The sequence below is a fragment of the Silene latifolia genome, chromosome 3 (assembly GCF_048544455.1).
Source record: "Silene latifolia isolate original U9 population chromosome 3, ASM4854445v1, whole genome shotgun sequence".
NCBI lineage: Eukaryota > Viridiplantae > Streptophyta > Magnoliopsida > Caryophyllales > Caryophyllaceae > Silene > Silene latifolia.
This window is the reverse complement of record NC_133528.1, coordinates 63694382-63714200: the sequence shown is the minus strand read 5'-3', so window position 1 is coordinate 63714200 and position 19819 is coordinate 63694382. Positions and strand designations below refer to the sequence as shown.

General features: G+C 41.5%; 1 non-coding gene across 1 annotated transcript; it reads right to left on the bottom strand.

Annotated features, from left to right (window-relative positions):
• Positions 1 to 3630: 3630 nt before the first annotated feature.
• Positions 3631 to 3737, bottom strand: LOC141650839 (small nucleolar RNA R71). Its single transcript, XR_012546851.1, has one exon. It is a non-coding gene; the product is annotated as a small nucleolar RNA R71 (small nucleolar RNA).
• Between the last annotated feature and the right edge of the window lie 16082 nt (positions 3738 to 19819).

Here is a 19819-nt window from a genome sequence, read left to right as displayed (position 1 = left end):
CAAAAGACGGTATGAGTTTGAGTCGGCTCGGGAAACAGTGCATCGTTTCCCAAGACGGTTTTGAAATTCAAAATTGTATGTTTTGAAAATCGAGTTTGAAATGTTTGAAGAGGTCTCGGGGACGGTGCATGGTCCTCGGGATCTCGAAAGTGTTTCGAGAAAAGGGTGTGTTCTTTTCTTGGGTTTTGAAAGAAAGCCATTGTCGACGCGAAACGGGTTCAAATCCGTGTCTAGACGCGGCGATTATAACGGCGTAAAAAGGTGATTGGAAATGGTTATATAAAACCGGGTTTGAAAATCGTCATTACGACGGCCTAGAAAGGCGTGTTAAAATGGTTATACAAAACCGGGTTTAAAAATCGTCATTACGACGGCCTAGAAAGGCGTGTTGAAATGGTTATACAAAACCGGGTTTGAAAATTGTCATTACGACGGCCTAGAAAGGCGTGTTGAAATGGTTATAAAAAACCGAGTTTGAAAATCGTCATTACGACAGCCTAGAAAGGCGTGTTGAAATGGTTATACAAAACTGAGTTTGAAAATCGTCATTACGACGGCCTAGAAAGGCGTGCATCGGTCGGCGAAAGACCGAGGTTTGAAATGGCCATTATAACGGCGCGAAAAAGGTATTTTTTGAAAGTTTGAAAATGACACGGAAGGACTTATGATCAGATTGCACATAAGCACTCATAGTTTCATTATATTATGCATTATGCTAACACGGGTTTTGGCTTAAAAGGGTGGGTTACACACCAAGCAATCAAACCCCGATTTGCGAGAGGGATACCAATCCAAACAAAATGTGTAAGGAGGGTGCCCTAGCCTCGTGCTCGAAAGTGATGAAAGCTCTTTGACGAAACAGAAATGTGTAACGTCAATGGTATGCTTGACTCAATCGGGATTCGAAATGCGGGGATGAGAAAACTCACGCCGACGAAACGAGCCAATTGGTCGAAAAGGGTTAGGTTGTGGGCCCGGACAAGGAAACCCGACCGTGACCGTAATATCAATTAATGCATTCCAACCAAGACCTCGTTTGAGTCTCACCATCTAGGGATCACGAAGACGTAAGTGTCCTAGTTATCCCCAGCGGAGTCGCCAATCTGTGGACATGGCCCACCTGCAGGTCCGGTTCGATCTGCGGACATACAACGGTATTTTTTGAAAGCCACGCTTGGCGGCGTAAAAAATGCTTTCGACCGGATCGTTTTAGATCGGTCGGTTTCGTCTCGGTAAGGGTCTCGAAATGATTAGAGATGTTCAGAGTCGCCACCAAGCATTTGTGGGATGCCTGGAACCCGTTCGAATTCCACTTTATACCTCGGTCAAATCGAAGCACAAAGCAGCGTTTGACATAGGTATTAAAAATAAGAAAATCGTCCCTATTTAGCATCCTATCTCTAGAATGACTCTCGTACGCCCTAGATAAGGTCGTCCACTATCCAAAGTTTCTGAGTAAGAGGTTAAGGTACGTATTGGGAAGCCCTTTAATCAGACACCCAATCCCGCCCGCGTTTAGCGGCCTCTACTGATCGATCTTGGTTGGTTGAATGCAAAAGTTGATAAAACGGTTTAAATGCATGAATGTGCATCCAATGATTTAAACCTAACATGTGAGAGCTTTCTAAGTCGGTTGATTTAATCCAAGTATCAAGTATAAGATGTCGAGTTGGATTAATGATTGATTTTCATGCAAGACGGAAATTAAACATCCATTTATCGTATTAGGTTTAAGGTGCATAGCATGATCCATTTGTCTTAGTAAGGCATTTTGCAAATATGGTTTGAATAGTCGTCTGATCTGTCCTATATCCGGGTTAACCGGAGTCGGGATCGTCCTAGACTAATGCTGGAAGGGAACAGGCCCTGTACCAGACGGCTACATGAGGCGCGAGCCAGCCGGCGGTGTAAGGGGCCTCCCTCTGGTTTTGAAAATGAGAAATGGAGAGCCTGTTTAGGCGCGGGTTAGCCCACGGTTTATGTGCCGTGTTCTGACCTTTTAGAAAACGTTATAAAACGTGTTGAAAATGGGTATTTGAACCCGGTTTGATTTGAAGGGGTCACTTAGACCGCATTTGTTGATTTGAAGAACTAGACTCGAATAATCATCATTATTTGATAATATTCGGTGTCGGGTTCGGTTTGACAAACTTGACATGAATAGTTTAGAAAAATGATTATGGACTAATTGTTTTAAGTCCATTTGAATGTTATTAGTCGGTACTCATCATCATACCCGGGTTAAAATCCGGCATGGTATGTAGAACCAAGGATGATTTTGTGTTGGTGACTAATATGTTTGTTTGAAAATGTAAAGAAATGAAATAAAAGGCTTTAAAATACCTTCTAAATGTCATTAACCAAATATTATCACCGAAACACGGATTTAACCGTCATGGTATGAAGAACCAAGGGTGAAAAATGCTTTATGGTTAAAACAGGTGAAATAAAATAAAAAGGGTTCGAAAATACTTGAAATGGTAAAAACCGATTACAAATATGAAAAATGGATTAAGGAAAATGACGAGAACAAACACGGTTGATCTCTGGTCTGAATACCCCATTTAGGCGCGAGCTAGTTGGCGACCTAAGGGGCTTCTGCCTCAGACCAAAAATCAGTTTTGGCTCGTTTATTCCATGTTTTGGTTCATGTTATGCATGTTTTAGCATGTTAGAGTCATGAAACAAATGAAAACATAATAAAAGAGGATTTTTACACCCTCATACTTACATGTTTGGTTATGGCGAGTGACCGACATAAGTGTAATAACTCGTTTGATCGAAAAAAACTCGATTTAAAACCGTTTTGGTAAGTAAAAGAGTGTTTTAAAAGTTTAGTGATGGTGTAGTGGTCGAAGTGGTCGGTCAAGTGATTTAATGCACGATGACGGTACCAAACAATATGTAAGGCTCGTGTTTATGATCGGTAGGTCGTAAATACGCGTCGGATTGTGACTTTAGAAGTCGAGTCGAGAATTTTAAGGGAGAAAAGAGCGGGCGGACATTCGCGTAAGTCTCAAATGGGTGGCATTTGAGGGGTATTTATAGGAGAATGAGTGGTTGTGTGAGTTTTGAGCGACGTGGCCACCTGGGTTGCTCAAAGAGGCGCGAGCCACGTCGCGGGTCTTCGAGCGGTGTTGTCACTTTCACAACAAACGCAATCATGATTTGTTCTATCCTATGTTTTGTAGTCACATGTTTGGTACTTGACCAACATGAATCCGGGAAAACTTAAGGTACAAGGTTTAAAATGTTTGGTTTTTTGTGGTTGACTCGGTTTGACTCGTTGTTGGAGTCGGGATTTGAATTTTTGAGTCGGTTTTTGGTCCGGTGCCGGTTTTGACTCTAGTTAGTGTCATTGCGACCCTGTCGTCGTGCATTAAACACTCCAGGTATTTTTGAAATGTTTTATTTTCGAAATCGTTTTAAGTTCTCCGACGTAAAGTTGTACACAAACTGTCGATCAAACGCCGCGATTCCAAAACATGTTGTAGTCCGATAATCATCGGGTGTTTGTTGGAGTCTCAGCAGATACAGGGTATCTACAACAAGGCTACCCTTAGTATTGATTCATGGAAAAAGTTAGCACTTGGCTTCTACAAGAAGTTCTATCCTCCGGAGAAGACTAACATGTTGAGAGCCCAAATCACCGGCTTCAAGCAAAGGGATGAAGAATCCTTATATGAGGCTTGGGAGAGATTCAAGGATACATGTCGCTGTTGTCCTCATCATGGACTAAGTGAATGGTTCCTTGTTTAACAATTTTGGAATGGCTTATATGAAGATTCGAGAAATGTCCTCAACAAGGGTTCCAATGGGAGATTCACCGAGGTTGATGACAACTAAACATGAGCTAAAATCGAAGAAATGCCGGTTCATAACTCCCAATATAGTAGGCCAAGAAAAGCCACTAGAGGAGGGAAGCATGAAGTGGACTCCATCACAGAATTTGGTGCCCAACTAAGTGCTCATATTGACACCATAAAGTTGAAGTTTGAGAAAGCCTTGGCCAAGCTTGATGAAGCTTCTCAATCACCCAAACAACATGTCAATGCCATGATGGCAACATCCTCAATCCCAAATGGATTGTCTGATAGTTGTGGAACCTTGGGACACGATCAACACGAATGTAGGGGAATAAGTGAACAAGTGAATGCCTTTCAAGCATACAAAAATGGCACCCCTTATTCCAACTATTACAATGAGAATACCAAATTCTACCCAAATCTCTCATACAAGAGCAAAAATGTCCAAAACCCTCAACCCACATATATACCCCCTCCAATGAGAAATCCTACTCAAAGACCATACTACAATCAACCCAATGACCAAGATTTTGATGTTCAAAAAGCGGTCCTCCAAATGCAAAAAGCCAACAATATTTCTTTGCTCAAATTCAAAGGGATAGCCAAGCCAAAGACACTACCATCAACAATATCCTTGCTCACACTAAGATGTTGGAGACTGAATTGTGTCAATTGGCCTCTTCTAGCTCCCAAAGACAAAAGGGACAATTACCTCCTCAAGATAATCCTCCCACAAGGCATGAGACCATCAATGCTATCCACTTGAGGAGTGGTACAAGTATGAAGGCCCTAAGATGCCAATTGAATAAGATATTGTTGAGGAGAATGACAAGCAAAGTGATGTAATTGAACCACTAAGGAAAAATCCTAAGGTGGTAGAGACAACTACCAATGACTCATCAAAGAAGAGAAGTGAAGAGAAAGCTAAAGAAGTTGAGAAAGAGACTATTGTGATTTGACTTCTATTCCCAAGTCGCCAAGCCAAGCCTAAACTTGATGAGCAAATTGGAAAGTTCAGATTGTGAAGAACTTAGAGGTCTCTATACCATTCACGGAGCTAATCAACAATGTTTCGGCCTATGGAAAGTACATGAAAGATATCCTTACCAAGAAGAAGTCCATTCAAAAGTTGGAAACCATTGCCTTTGCAAAAGTAAGTAATGCAATTCTTCAACGGAATTCCCCACCTAAACTCAAAGATCCGGGAAGCTTCTCCATTCCATGTACCATTGGTGATACCACAATCAACAAGGCACCATGTGATCTAGGTGCAAGTGTGAGTGTTATGCCATATTTGGTATGTGAAAGACTAGGGGTGGGAGAGCTCAAGTGCACCAACATGACTTTACAAATGGCGGACCGTTCAACAAAGAAACCACTAGGGGTATGGGAAGATGTACCCGTGAGAGTTGGAAAGTTTTTCATACCGGTGGACTTTGTCATTGTTGATATGGAGGAGGATTCCAACATTCCAAGCATTCTAGGAAGACCATTCCTACACACCGCCGGAGCGCTGATCGATGTGAAACATGGAGAGCTCACACTTGAAGTAGGTGATGAAACAATCACCTTCAATCTTTATACGACTATGAGAGATTCCAACTTGTTTGAGCCATGATTTATGGTTGATCACTATACTCGGGAGGGTGGCATGAAGAATATGGAACCTCCATTCACAGAACAAGGGAAATAAAGAAATCTCAAAGAGAAGGGGAAAGACACACCGCCCAATTGGAAGAAATATATTGATGATGTTGAAATGACTCTATTCAGAGAGCATGGAATTTTTCACAACAATAATGAGAGCTTGCAAAACTCGCCCATGACAACTACAGATGGAGGCCTCATTGACCATGATAACAAGGAAGGATAGTTTCTCTTGTCAACTCATGATCCACCCGACATAGGGAAAGAAGCAAGAGAGGTACGTGGTTTATGGGATGACGAGTTTGAAGGACTTGTTAACCCATACATTGGGAATGCTATGACTCTAGACCAAGGTTATGTAGACCCTTGTCACCTCTTTGACTCGGACTACTACATGAATGAAGACAACAATGTGCCAAGTTCTATGCAAGATCTCTATCATAACAATGAACAAGCATTTTCCTACTTCTTCAAGGCGTTGGGCAACATCAACAACGCCTTGGCTTTGCCCCCTTGACACCTCTCAAGAGAAGGAGAGTTTGGTTGAGTCGTCCCTAAACCACCATTTGTAAATATTCTAACTCCTTAACTTGCATTTCATTTAACTTGTACCTTACTCATTTTTGTATTGCATTTACCCTTTGCTTAATTAATTATTGCTTTACTCATTCACCATATTTAACTTTGTTAATATGATTGACACCCCTATTAGCATGATTACCATGGCCATGAGTGAGTAGTCTTCTAGCTAGGGTTAATGGGGGATTAGTGGAACTAAAACATGGGGGTAGATCCATACTTAATCTAATATGTTTTCATAAGATTGCTTGCTTGTTGTAATTTCAACTTATGCACATGTTATGCTTGATGAATTGCTTGATTGACAACCTTGCATGAATCTCCTATCCATTCAATAAGACTTGTAAGATATAAACTAACTCAAGGCTTGTTAGACCATGCATATAGTTGAATATGAAGAAACTAAGTCGAATTGTAGGTGTTGTACAGTCTTGACTAGGGATGGCAGTGGGTCGGGGACCCGACCCAGACCCTTAGGGTCGAACCCTTATGGGTCGGGTCTGAATTTTTTAAACTCGAATGGGTATGGGTCGGGTATGGGTCTTAGATAAATATTTCGAGTCCGGGTCTGATTTATGGGACCCGGACCCAAACCATGACCCCGTATAATAATAAAAAAAACTAAGTTTTAACCTAAACAAACACAACAAATCCACACACCGTTTTATTTTCCTTCCTTTCATTCCCAATTCTTTCCTTCAACCCTTAAACTCCCCTCTAACAACTCACCTCTAACCCTAAACTAAGACGGCTGATGGCGATGATGACCAAGCATAGAAGTTCGAATATCTAAGGGTTAAATCCCTCTTGTTATCTCACTTATTTTCTCGAAAATTGGTTTCAATCAATTTTGAAATTGAGTAGCACTACCCTAAAATTCATGATTGATATGAATCTGAATAGTTGATAATTTATACAGTGAATTTGATTTTGTTAATTGTATATTTGTTTGGGAACTGAAATTGATTTTGTACTTGTATATTTGCTTGGGAACTGAAATTGACACAGAACAGATAATTAGGCTGGTTATTTAATTAACATATTGCTAATTATGATTAAATGTGGTGATGAAGTGATTTTTTGATTCGTGGAAGTGCAATCAGTGGTGGTTTTTTGTGTTTTAGTTTTCAAGCTTGAAGCCTTTTGTCAGTGTACTCACTTACCATTGTATGTACCTTTCCAAATTTACAAAAAAATTCTTCTACTACTTTGGACCCACGGGTAGACCTGCCCCGGACCCGGACCTATTGGGTATGGGTATGGGTCTGACAATTTTAGACCCTATAGGATCTGAGTCGGGTCCGGGTCCAAGCTAGAGTGCACGGGTCCGGGTCTGGGTCTTGCTGGACCCGACCCATACCCGACCCATTGCCATCCCTAGTCCTGACCGACTCGGCTCCGCGACCTAAATCGTCCTAGGAATTGTAAGACATAAACTAACTCGATTCCACTTCAACAATAATTTGCTTCCAATTATGTAAACATATTTGTGTGATCACCACCATGAATCCCCTATAAATCCATGATACCCTGGTGCCTTAATCAACTGTTTACAAACCCCATTTGCTTATTTGCTTGTTTTTCTTTCATTTCTTTACATTTCATTTTTAAGTAGTTTAGATTGCAAACTTCAAACTCAACCCAAATTGTGACCCTAAAGATATAGCTCTCTACAATCGATAACTTGATTCAATACCCGTCCTTTGGGATTCGACCTTTACTTGCCGCTCTACTAAGAGTAGTTAGTTTAGTCTATAAATATTGTTTTGATCGGTTTGCTTAGATGACAAAGTTTTAACCGCATCAGGAGGGTCGTTTAAAGTCCATTAGACTACGTGAGGAAGCTAGCCAGCCATAAGAAGAAACCATACTTGGGCCTTCACATGGACGAAACATCTAATGTCGGAAGCTGTAGCAATGTTGTCAGGATCGAGATTCTACTTTGGATCGATAGGGAGGGTAGGATCGAATCGATAGAATCGGATCGTAGAATCGCAAGATTCTACATACTAAATATAATTTTTTATTTGGTAAAAACATATAATTGAAAATCAAAACACTTATTTATTAATATTTATTCATAAAATATTGGTAACTAATGATTTTAGTATCATTGTATGAACAACTTACACGAAATTTGGGTTTTACAGTGTCAGTATATAAAAATATATATTAATTTTTTTTATTATGGAATCGGATCATAGGATCGTAAAATCGTAGGATCGTATTATGATCGCATCTCTAGAAATTTTCAAATTAATAGGACCGTAAGATTCTACAACTATTATAGAATCGTAGGATCCGGATCGGTCAAGCATTTTTGGATTGTAAAATCATAGAATCGTTGGATCGAATCGCGATTGTGACAACAATAAGCTGTAGTACCCAGTTTTGGTCGACTCTCCAACAAACACCCGATGATTATCGGACTACAACATGCTTAGGAATCGCAGCGTTTAATCAACAGTTTTGTACAACATATGTCGGAAAACTCAAAACGATTTCGAAAACAAAACATTCCAAAACTTTTCAAGAGTACCTGGAGTGTTTAATGCACGACGACGGGGTCGCAATGACACTAACTAGAGTCAAAACCGACACTGGACCAAAAATCGACTCAAAATTCAAATCCTGACTCCAAGAACGAGTCAAACCGAGTCAAACACAAAAAATAAACTTCTCAAAACTTCCATGTTAAGTATTCCCGAAATACTTGAATAGTCAAGTACAAATGGCTCGCACCTCTTCAAGTAGCCCATGCGGCCACGTCGCTCAAAACGCACACAACCAGTCAATCTTCTATAAATATCCCTCAAATGCCACCATTTGAAGGTACGCGAGTGTCTGCCCCCCTCATTTCTCCCTTAAAATTCTCGACTCGACTTCTTAAGTCACAAACCGACACGTATTTTCTTCCTACCGTTCGAAAATACAAGCCATACACATTGTTTCGTACCGTCATCGTGCGTTAAATCACTTGACCGACCATCTCGACCAACTACACCATCACTAAACGTAAACAAAGTTGATACACTTTCGTCGATTTCTTGTCTCAAGCCTAGCATGTAACTATGGGTGTGTAAAAATCCTCTTCTTTGATGTTTTTCATCTGTTTTATGACTATAACATGCTAAAACATGCGTAACATGATTTAAACGTAGGTTAGATGAGCCAAAACCAAATTTTGGCCGGAGACAGGCGCTACTTGCGTAGCATGAGGGCTCGCGCCTGAATGCCTTCTCAGGCCTTAATCCAGTCGTGTTTGCTCTCATCTTTCCTCTTTATTTCATTTCTTATTTCCAATCGCTTTTTACCATTTCAAATAATTCCAATCATTTTCATGATAAATTTTAACCATAAAACATTTTCACCCTTGGTACCTCATACCATGACGGTTTAATCCGTGTTTTGGTGATAATATTTGGTTAATTACATTTTAAAATGTATTTTATAACCTTTTATTTCATTTATTTACATTTCAAAACAAACATATCAGTCATAATTACAAAGTCATCCTTGGTTCCATATACCATGTCGGTTTTTAACCAGAGTATGATGATAAACATTGACTAATTACAAACAAATGAACTTAAAACAATTAGTTCATACTCATTTTTCAAAACTATTCATGTCAAGCTTGCAAAACCGAACCCGACATCGAATATCGTCAACACAATGATGATTATTCAAGTCTCATTCTTCATATTGACATAAAAGTGGTCAAAACGACCTTTTCAAACAAAGACGGATTCAAACACTCAATTCCAAACCATTTTATAAACGATTTCAAATCGGCAGAAGACATCGCTTTGGATCGTCTGCGGTCCAGCGCCTAAACAGGCCAACTATTTTCCAATTTTCAAACCAGGACAGGCCTGCTTGCATCGCCTGACGGCTCGCGCCATAATAGGCTGCCTGATACAGACCCAGTTTCCTTCCCAGCACTTGTTTAGCATGATCCTGACTTCGGTTAACCCGAATACAGGACGGATCAGATGATAAATCTGCCCCCTTTTACATTGTATTTGCAAAACGACTATCTAATACAAACAAATCACGTTATGCACCATAAACCTACCTCAATAAATGTATGTTTAATTTTCGTCTTACATGCAAATCAACAATAAATTAGACTTGACATCTACTACTTGATATTTGGATAAACAAACCGACATAGAAAGCTCACATGTTAGGTTCAAACTTGTGGATGCGCATTCTTGCATTTACCCGTTTTATTAACTTTTTCATTTAACCAACCAAGACCGATCAGTAGAGGCCGCTACCGCAGCGGGATTGGGTGTCCGATTAAAGGGCTTCCCAATACGTACCTTCACCTCTTACTCAGAAACTTTGGATAGTGGACGACCTTATCCAGGGCGAACGAGAGTCATTTTAGAGATAGGATGCTAAAGAGGGACGACTCCTTATCTTTAGTACCTATGTCAAACACCGCTTTTTGCTTTGGTTGACCTAGGTATAAAGTGGATTCGAACGGGTTCCAAGCATCCCACAAATGCTTGGTGGCGACTCCGAATATATCTTTCATCGTTTCGAGACCTTTGCCGAGACGAAACCGACCGATCTAAAACGATCCGGTCGAAAACATTTTTACGCCACCGAGCGTGGCTTTCAGACTGCTGCTATGTCCAAAGATCGGCTGGGTGTCGCAGGTGGCCTATGTCCACATATTGGCAACTCCGTTAGGGAAAACTGGGACACTTGTGTCTTTGTGATCCCTATATGGTGAGACTTGAACGAGGTCTTGGTTGAAATGAATTAATTGGTATTACGGTCATAATTCGGGTTCCTTGTCCGGGCCCATAACCTAACCTTTTTCGACAAATTAGCTCATCCCGTCAGTGTGAGTTTTCTCATCCCCGCGTTTCGAATCCCGATTGAGTCAACTATACCGTTGACGTTACACATTTCTGTTTCGACAAAAAGCTTTCATTTTCTTCGAGTACAAGACTAGGGCACCCTCCTTACACATTTTGTTTGGATCGGTATCTCTCTCGAAAATCGGGGTTTGATCGCTTGGTGTGTAACCCAACCTTTTAAGCCAAAACCCGTGTGAGCATTATGCATAATATAATGAAACTGCGAGTGCTTATGTGTTATGTGATCATAAGTTCTTCCGTGTCGTTTCAAACTTTCAAAAAACACCTTTTGCGCCAGTATAATGGCCATTTCAAACCTCGGTCTTTTGCCGACCGACGCATTTCAAAAAGCACGCCTTTTTAGGCCGTCGTAATGACGATTTTCAAACCCGGTTTTATCAAACCATTTCAAAAAGCACGCCTTTCAAGGCCGTCGTAATAACGATTTTCAAACCTCGTTTTCACAAACCATTTTAAAAAGCACGCCTTTTTAGGCCGTCGTAATGACGATTTTCAAACTCGGTTTTCTGAAACCATTTCAAAAAGCACGCCTTTCTAGGTCGTCGTAATGACAATTTTTAAATGGATTTCTACAACCATTTCAAAAAGCACGCCTTTTTAGGCCGTCATAATGACGATTTTCAAACTTGGTTTTCTACAACCATTTCAAGTCCCGTTCCTCATATTGACACAAAAGCGGTCTAAACAACCTTTTCCAAACCATGATGGGTTCAAACACCCTCTTTTCAAACCATTTTACAAACATTTTAACACTCAGAAAGACGTCCCTTGGACAGTCTACTGACTCGCGCCTAAACAGGCCAACCATTTTCTAATTTTCAAACGAAGACAGACCTCTTTGCATCGCCTAATGGCCCGTGCCTCAATAGGCTGCCTAATGCAGTCCCTGTTTCCTTTCCATCACTTGTCTAGGGCAATCCCGACTTCGGTTAACCAGAGTACAGGACGGATCAGATGATAAATCTGACCCTTTTATATTAATTTGCAAAATGCCTTACTAAGACAAATGGATCACATTATGCACCATAAACCTAACTCGGTAAATGGATGTTTAATTTCCGTCTTGCATGCAAATCAACATTAAATCCAACTTGACATCAATTACTTGATATTTGGATAAACAACCGACATAGAAAGCTCACATGTTAGGTTCAAACTTGTGTATGTGCATTCATGCATTTACCCGTTTTATCAACTTTTGCATTTAACCAACCAAGATCGATCAGTAGAGGCCGCTACCGCGGGTGGGATTGGGTATCCGATTAAAGGGCTTCCCAATACGTACCTTTACCTCTTACTCAGAAAGTTTGGATAGTGGACGACCTTATCCAGGGCGAACGAGAGTCATTTTAGAGATAGGATGCTAAAGAGGGACTACACCTTATCTTTAGTAACTATGTCAAACACCGCATTTTGCCTTGGTTGACCTAGGTATAAATTTGATTGAAACGGGTTCCACGCAATCCACAAATGCTTGGTGGCGACTCCGAACATCTTTTGCATCGTTTCGAGACCCTTGCCGAGACGAAACCGACCGATCTAAAATTATCCGGTCGAAAGCATCTCTTTACGCCGCCGAGCATGGCTTTCAAGAGACCGCTGCGCGTTCCGCGGATCGGCCGAGGCGTCGCAGGTGGCCATGTCCACAGATGGGCGACTCCACTGGGAAAAACTAGGACACTTATATATTTGTGATCCTTATATGGTGAGACTCGAACGAGGTCTTGGTTGAAATGCATTAATTCATATTACGGTCATAATTCGGGTTCCTTATCCGGGCCCATAACCTAACAAATTATCGACCAATTGGCCTGTCTCGTCGGCGTGAATTTTTTCATCCCCGCGTTTCGAATTCAAATTGAGTCAAGCATACCGTTGATGTTACGCATTTCTGTTTAGATTGGTATCCCTCTCGAAAATTGGGGTTTGATCGCTCGGTGTGTAACCCATCTGTTTATGCCAAAACCCGTGTCAGCATTATGCATAATATAATGAAACTGCGAGTGCTTATGTGTTACGTGATCATAAGTCCTTCCGTGTCATTTCAAACTTTCAAAAACCCCTTTTGCGCCGCTATAATGGCCATTTCAAACCTCGTTCTTTCGCCAACCGTCGCATTTCAAAAAACACGCCTTTTTAGGCTGTCGTAATGACGATTTTCAAACCCGGTTTTCTTTCAAAAGCACGCCTTTTTAGGCCGTCATAATGACTATTTTCAAAACTGGTTTTCTACAACCATTTCAAAAGCGCGCCTTTTTAGGCCGTCGTAATGACGATTTTTTCAGACCTGGTTTTCTACAACCATTTCAAAGACACCTATTTACGCCATTATAATTGCCGCGTGAAGACACGGATTTTAACCCGTCTCGCGCTGACAGAATGGCTCTTTCAAAACTCGAAAATGGCACAGACCCCTTTTTTGAGGCTTTTTCAAATCCCGAGGACCATACACCGTCCCCGAGACCTTTTCAAACCTTTCAAAACTATTTTCTAAACATACAATTTTGAATTTCAAAAAATCGTCTTTGGAAACAACACAATGATTTCAGAGCCGCCTCAACTCAAACTCAAACCGTCTTTTGGTAACAAACTTAAGACAACCTTTTCAACTGATCGACTTTCGAAGATCCCTATTCTTCGGAAGCCGTCCATAAGGCGACAAGCGAATCTTTTTGAAATCTCTATTTTCGAAAATTTCAGTCCACCGTCCCAATTTTGTCTCGTGTCTATCGAGTCGAAGCAAGTGTACTTATGGGTCTTTACTTATGAGTCGTCTCACCCGAGACTCGTTCAACGACGTCACGCCATTATGTTGGACGCGAGTCAAAATCCAGTGAACACTGTCACACTATAAATCGAGGCAACACCGAGGCACCATACACGGTTGCCCTCGTCTTGTCGAGTCTGATTTGTCTTTCTGTCTCTTGGGCTGTCTGCATTTAGTCGTTAAACCGTGTCGGATTGGGATGTAATGTGAGCCATTTTTTTGACTCAGAGCCATGGCCCCGTCTTCAGCTTCATCCAACAACAACGATGACAATAGAGATCTCACGACTGCTCAGCTAGCAAGCCTGCTTACCGCTCTTAAGGTCACTCTAGACCGTGTCGAGACCCGTATCGACACCTTGGAAAACAAAGAAACCGGAGAACACAACACTCTGACTTTGACTGAAACCGAGGAAAGGCTCAAGCTCTTGGAAGAACAACTCCTAGCCCGTGGTAACATTATCCACCTTAAGAACAATCGAAGATTCGAACTCGTTGGGGATCAGTTGCCCGACAACTTTACCTTGACTGATGTACCCAAGTTCAAGGGGGTGGAAGACCCACTCAATCACATTCGGGCCTTCAAGGATTACATGTCCATCAAGGGGGTCAAACAAGAACTCTTAAACCGGATCTTTCCATCATCCCTGGAACCGATTCCCCGCCAATGGTACTATTCCCTCGACCCTAAGAACCTTACTACTTGGGACGAAGACGCCGTCAAATTTTCTAAACAGTACGCCAACAACGTCAAGATCCAAGCCAACACCCGCACCCTTGAGGTCCTGACTCAGAATGATAAGGGTTCACATAATTCCTAATCCATTGGAGGAGGGTAAGCACTCAATTGGTCAGTAAGCCGAGTGAATCAACTCTGGTGGAGAAATTTGTCAACAACCTCCGCCCAGTCTATGCCAACCTGCTGAGATATCAAAACATCAAAACATTCCAGGACCTACAAATCCTCGGAACCCGCATTAAAGACGATCTCCGCAAGGGTGTCATAGCTAAAGCCACTGGTAGAGGCTATCAGGGATCTACATCAACGGAGACAAACAAAATCGATGAGAACAACCTCCTCGAACCAACCACAAAGAAAACTGAATGTCCTCAAAGGGTATTCACATACTTGGGAACAACCTATGGTAGTTCTCTAAAAAGACTCATGGACCAAGTAAAACTACAGCCAGTAGGGCCCACTCCAGACCCGTCCGAGGCCAAGAAAACCCGTTTCTGGAATCCAACGCCTACTGCCAATACCACCAGGGTAAAGGTCATGACACGGAGGCCTGCTTTAAATTGAAGCACGACATTCAAGATATGATCGAGAAAGAAGAACTACCCTTACCTCCACCCACCAAACGAAATAACAAAACGAACCCCTTGGGAATCCATGCCATCTCTAATGACGTGCCAACCTTGGATTGCTCACACCCTATCCTGCCAATTGATGACGAGGTGAATGCCTTGGAAAAGAATACCCCAGACGGGATATTCGTGTTCACCGCCGCGACCATGCTCACCATGTTCCAAGAGGTTGAAGAAGCCACAACTAGTCTCTCAGAAAGTATTAGGCCCTGTTTGGTAATCAGCAGATTGATATTAGCAGAAGTAGATTGGTCAAGCAAATTATAAATGACAGATTGGATTAACAGGTTTGACTAGTATATTTCAATTAGCAGATTGAGTAGAAGTGTTTGGTAATTAGCATATTTTGGTTAATAGATTGTTGTATCTATGTGTAGATTGTTGACGGATTCATATTTCACAATCTACTAATGTGAATATGCTGGGTAGAGCAGCATATTAGAAAACAGTAGATTGAGCTCCAATCTACTCTTTCAATATGCCATTTACCAAACACTCAAAATAGTAGATTGGTGAGTCAAACATGCTAAAAGCCTTGAATATGCTGAAAATTTCTCAATCCGCCGTTTACCAAACACCCCCTTACACGACTTGAGGACGCCTACCACCGGTTGATTTTCAACCCACCAACACCAACACCACGTCCAAGGAAGGGTCCTCCAAGCGCCCACAACTCCCCTCACAAGAAAGGATTGCTCCCGTGACCATTCTTGCATGCACCCCACAATAATCAAACCCACAAAACCTACCCCTACAAGAACTTCCCCTACAAAAACTATCCGCCGAGGAATACCCCTTCGAGGTACCCTCGCGATCCCAAAATCAACGTTATCTGAAGAGACGACGCAGTGGATGTATATGTTGTTCCAGGAAAGGGCAAACAAACAAAAGAGATCGGTCATCTTACCCGATCCGGACGCCTATACCAGAACCCGAACAACACAACGGCTGTTCCAACAACGAATGACCAAATTGTCTCGGACGTGGACACTCAACCCAAGGTTCCCAAAAACTCGATCCTTAAACAATTACAAAAGACGAAGGCTGAAATTTCGATTTGGCAACTAATTGCTACATCCTTCGAACGTCGGAAGGCTTTGTTACAAGCCTTGGGAAATTTAACGGTTCCCTCTACCTCCTCTCCAGAAGAGGTGGTAGCACACATGACAAGGGATGTCCCCGACTAAGCAACCCGGTCATAACCTAGCCCTGTACATCATTGTAAAATGCCTCAAGAAAAATATGCCTATGGTTCTGGTGGATGACGGATCCGACGGTCAATGTCATTCCCCTCAAGACGGCTCACAAACTGGTTATCAAAGAAGCGGACTTGGTGCCGACTAATCAAGGAGTACGCGCCTATGACGGCACTCGTCGTAAGGTTGCGGGACTTATCACCTTGATCATTACAACTGGACCCTTGGAAAGACAAGCCAGTTTTCAGGTGGTCGACATTGACGCCTCTTTGAACATGCTTCTGGGATTCCCCCGGATTCACGCCGCCAAGGCTGTCACCTCAACCCTTCATAACAAAATCAGGGTCCCTTTCGAAGGGAAAACAATCACAATTCCCGCCTCCCCGATCAAGGCTATCATGAAGAAGGGAATAGCCTATCAGGTCACTGAAGAGGACGACAACGAAATGTGGGGATTCCAAGCTGTGAATTCCCTAACCGATGAATCAACACCCTTTGATTGTGACCCGTTCTCCAACCTCACAGTCAACCGCATTCTGATGCATCAGGGTTATTTCTCGGGTCTACCTCTCAATCCGCTGAAGTGCACCTTGCCCCCTTGAAACATGCCAAGGTCCCCAACATCCCCTTCGGTTTAGGCTATGAGCCTACCTATAAAGACATCCAGGAGATGAACCTCCTAATAAGGAAGCGTAAAAAAAACGGAGTCATCCTCGGTCCCTACCATTTGACTCTCAATGGATACTTCATCCCCGAGGGAGGATCCGAGCTCTACAACGGCTTTCCTGAGCCAATCTACGACTCCGTAGCTAAGGTCAAACACCCGGGCGTAGAGGTTGATACCCGTCGTTGTGAGTATCAAAGATAAAATTTATAATCTCCTATTAAGACTAACCTAGGCTAGTGGTAACAGGGTCGAACCACAAGGAGGCAGTTGTAAACTTTAATTGATTTATGATCAGTCAAAGGTAACAATTATGGGGGTTGGTTTGAATTGGTCTATAACTAATAACAATAAGAAGAAAATAAACTAAAAGAACGATTTAAACAGATAAAAGAAGGGTACTAGGATGGTCGGGTCATTATAGCTTCGGCGGCAGCAAACTAAGTCGGTCTGAATTAAACACAAGTAAGGCGGGAAATAAGAGGTCCTCTCGGTCCACTCCTAACATATAGCATCTCTCGATCTCGCTATAGGTCCCTAATGTCACTAATGCTAACTTTCGCCCTGAAAAGTGACTAATGGTCTAAACTATACCTATCTTTCGATCTTAGCACAGTTTAGTCGAATTAATTGATGGTCAAGTAACTTTCCCTATCTTTCGATCTAATGGGTCAGTCACAAAATAGGTATCTAACTGGTCGCATGCATTCGATTCGTTAAATACAAGATTAAAGACAATTAAAACGAGGGATATCCTTACAAGGTCAGTCGATCGACCAACAAGGTCAGTCGATCGACTGACACGCGGATTCAGTCCGTGTTCAATCTAATGCCGCCTAGCCATAAATTGCCTACATCCTAGCACTAAAGGTTTAGCTACTCATGCTAAAGATGAAAACAACAATGAAACTAATAACAACTACTGAATTCATGCTTGAAATAAATAACAACGATGATAAAACGATAATTGGCTTTGGGGCACTTAAATATCAAACCTATACTAACAATAAAAGCAAAACGACAAACTGAATGCTAGGGCAGAAGAAATACCGAGATTCAAGAGGAAAGATTAAGAACAATGGCAGAATTTCCAATGCTACAATCGATATCCCAAACCCTAAATACTCGAAATAAACTAGAACTGAAAGTACTGTATTGTGATAAAACTTAGATGAAAACTTGATATATTATTCGATCATAAAACTAGATGCTGGTGTTACGTTATATAGCAATCAACGCAACAACTTATTTCTAAAACCTAAACTTCACGGGCTTTCTAAATATCGTCTGGAATCGAAATCTGGTCGATCGATCAAGATGCTTTGGTCGATCGATCGCTCCTCAAAGAATAAAGAGCTTCGAACCGAGCCTTGGTCGATCGACTGACTAGGTTGGTCGATCGACCGGCTAAGCTGCTACTTGACTTCTTTTAACTCGTGGACTTGTCTTTTGGGCCTTGGATTGCGCACCAAGCTCGTTCCTTAAGCAATTCCTTTACGTCATTTGCAATGCAGATTACTCGGGGACGGATTTGGCTCGATTTCCGCTCAATTCTTCACATTTCTACAATAAAGTACAAAAACACGAAAGTAGAGGAAAATAGGGAAATATAGGCATATATTGCACATTTGAGCTCTGAAATGCATGTAGAAAAGAGTGTGAAACATCGTATTTTAGACACGCATCAAATCTCCCCAAACCAAACCTTGCTTGTCCCCAAGCAAGAACTAGACTCAATCTAATGACCTAATGGAACGAATTCAATCTCAGAGCGAGATGCACAAGTAGAGCCTAAACCAAATTAATGCACAACTAACAATCAATCAGTAATGTGAACCATGCAAACGAATTATAAGGTCGTCAAAAACTGCTGAACCGTTGACTGTAGAGACTTATCAAATTGGACTCTCGCGGGTCGCTCAAATCACTCAATTAAGCACAGGTGATATATTTGTAAGATAGAGAGAATTAACTTTGTAGTGACTCTCACCTAACTACGACCTATGAGGACATGCCAGCAGTAAAATATGAAAATGACCTCTACAACCGTACATATGCATTCCAACCAACAAATGACCATGACACATGCCGAGGTATATATGGGATATGTGAGGTATGGGTAAGAAGAGGCAAGGATAATTATGGAAAAGTGGAGGTACAGGTGATCAAGCTAGTACCAAAACGGAACCATATGGCAACATCCAACTTCTTTCTCATAAACGAATGAAACGGTGCTATAGCAAGCACAAAACTCACAATCTCCAAACTATCAAATCAATAAAGCTCCCCATAGGATATAAATGAAACATGGGAGCAAAAATCGCCAAAAGATAAGGATTAAATTATGCGAATTGATCTCTTTTCTCTAATCTCAGTCGATCGACTAGGATTGGCAGTCGATCGACCCATTTGAACAGTACATAACCTCTTTTTTTTTTCGAATCATTTTTTCATCTTTTTTCATTTTTCTTTTCTTTTTTTTTCTTTCTTTCCTTCTTTTCATTCTCCCAACTTCATCTCAAAAGAGCATATGCTACCAAAAACTGAGTAACAATCCCGAAAACACAGACTACTAGCTTGACAAGGGACAGGCTATGTGTAGGATGTAGTAAATGGGACAAAAAAGGATATTTTTGGCATAGTGAAGCTTATGGGTAAAATGAGAAAAGGAAACCTCTACCACATGTGTCAACAAACCACAAACCGAATGCATACAGGTATTAAGCAGATCAAGTTCATATTCATGCAAATTAAGGAAACATGTCTCATAAGGAGTACTACTCACATTCCTAAATAAACTGGTCATGAATGTCACCAGTTATAGGCTCTAATTCTCAGAATATATGATGTAGCTTGCCAATCTTCTAAGTCAAGTCTCAAGTTCAGCAAGAATGT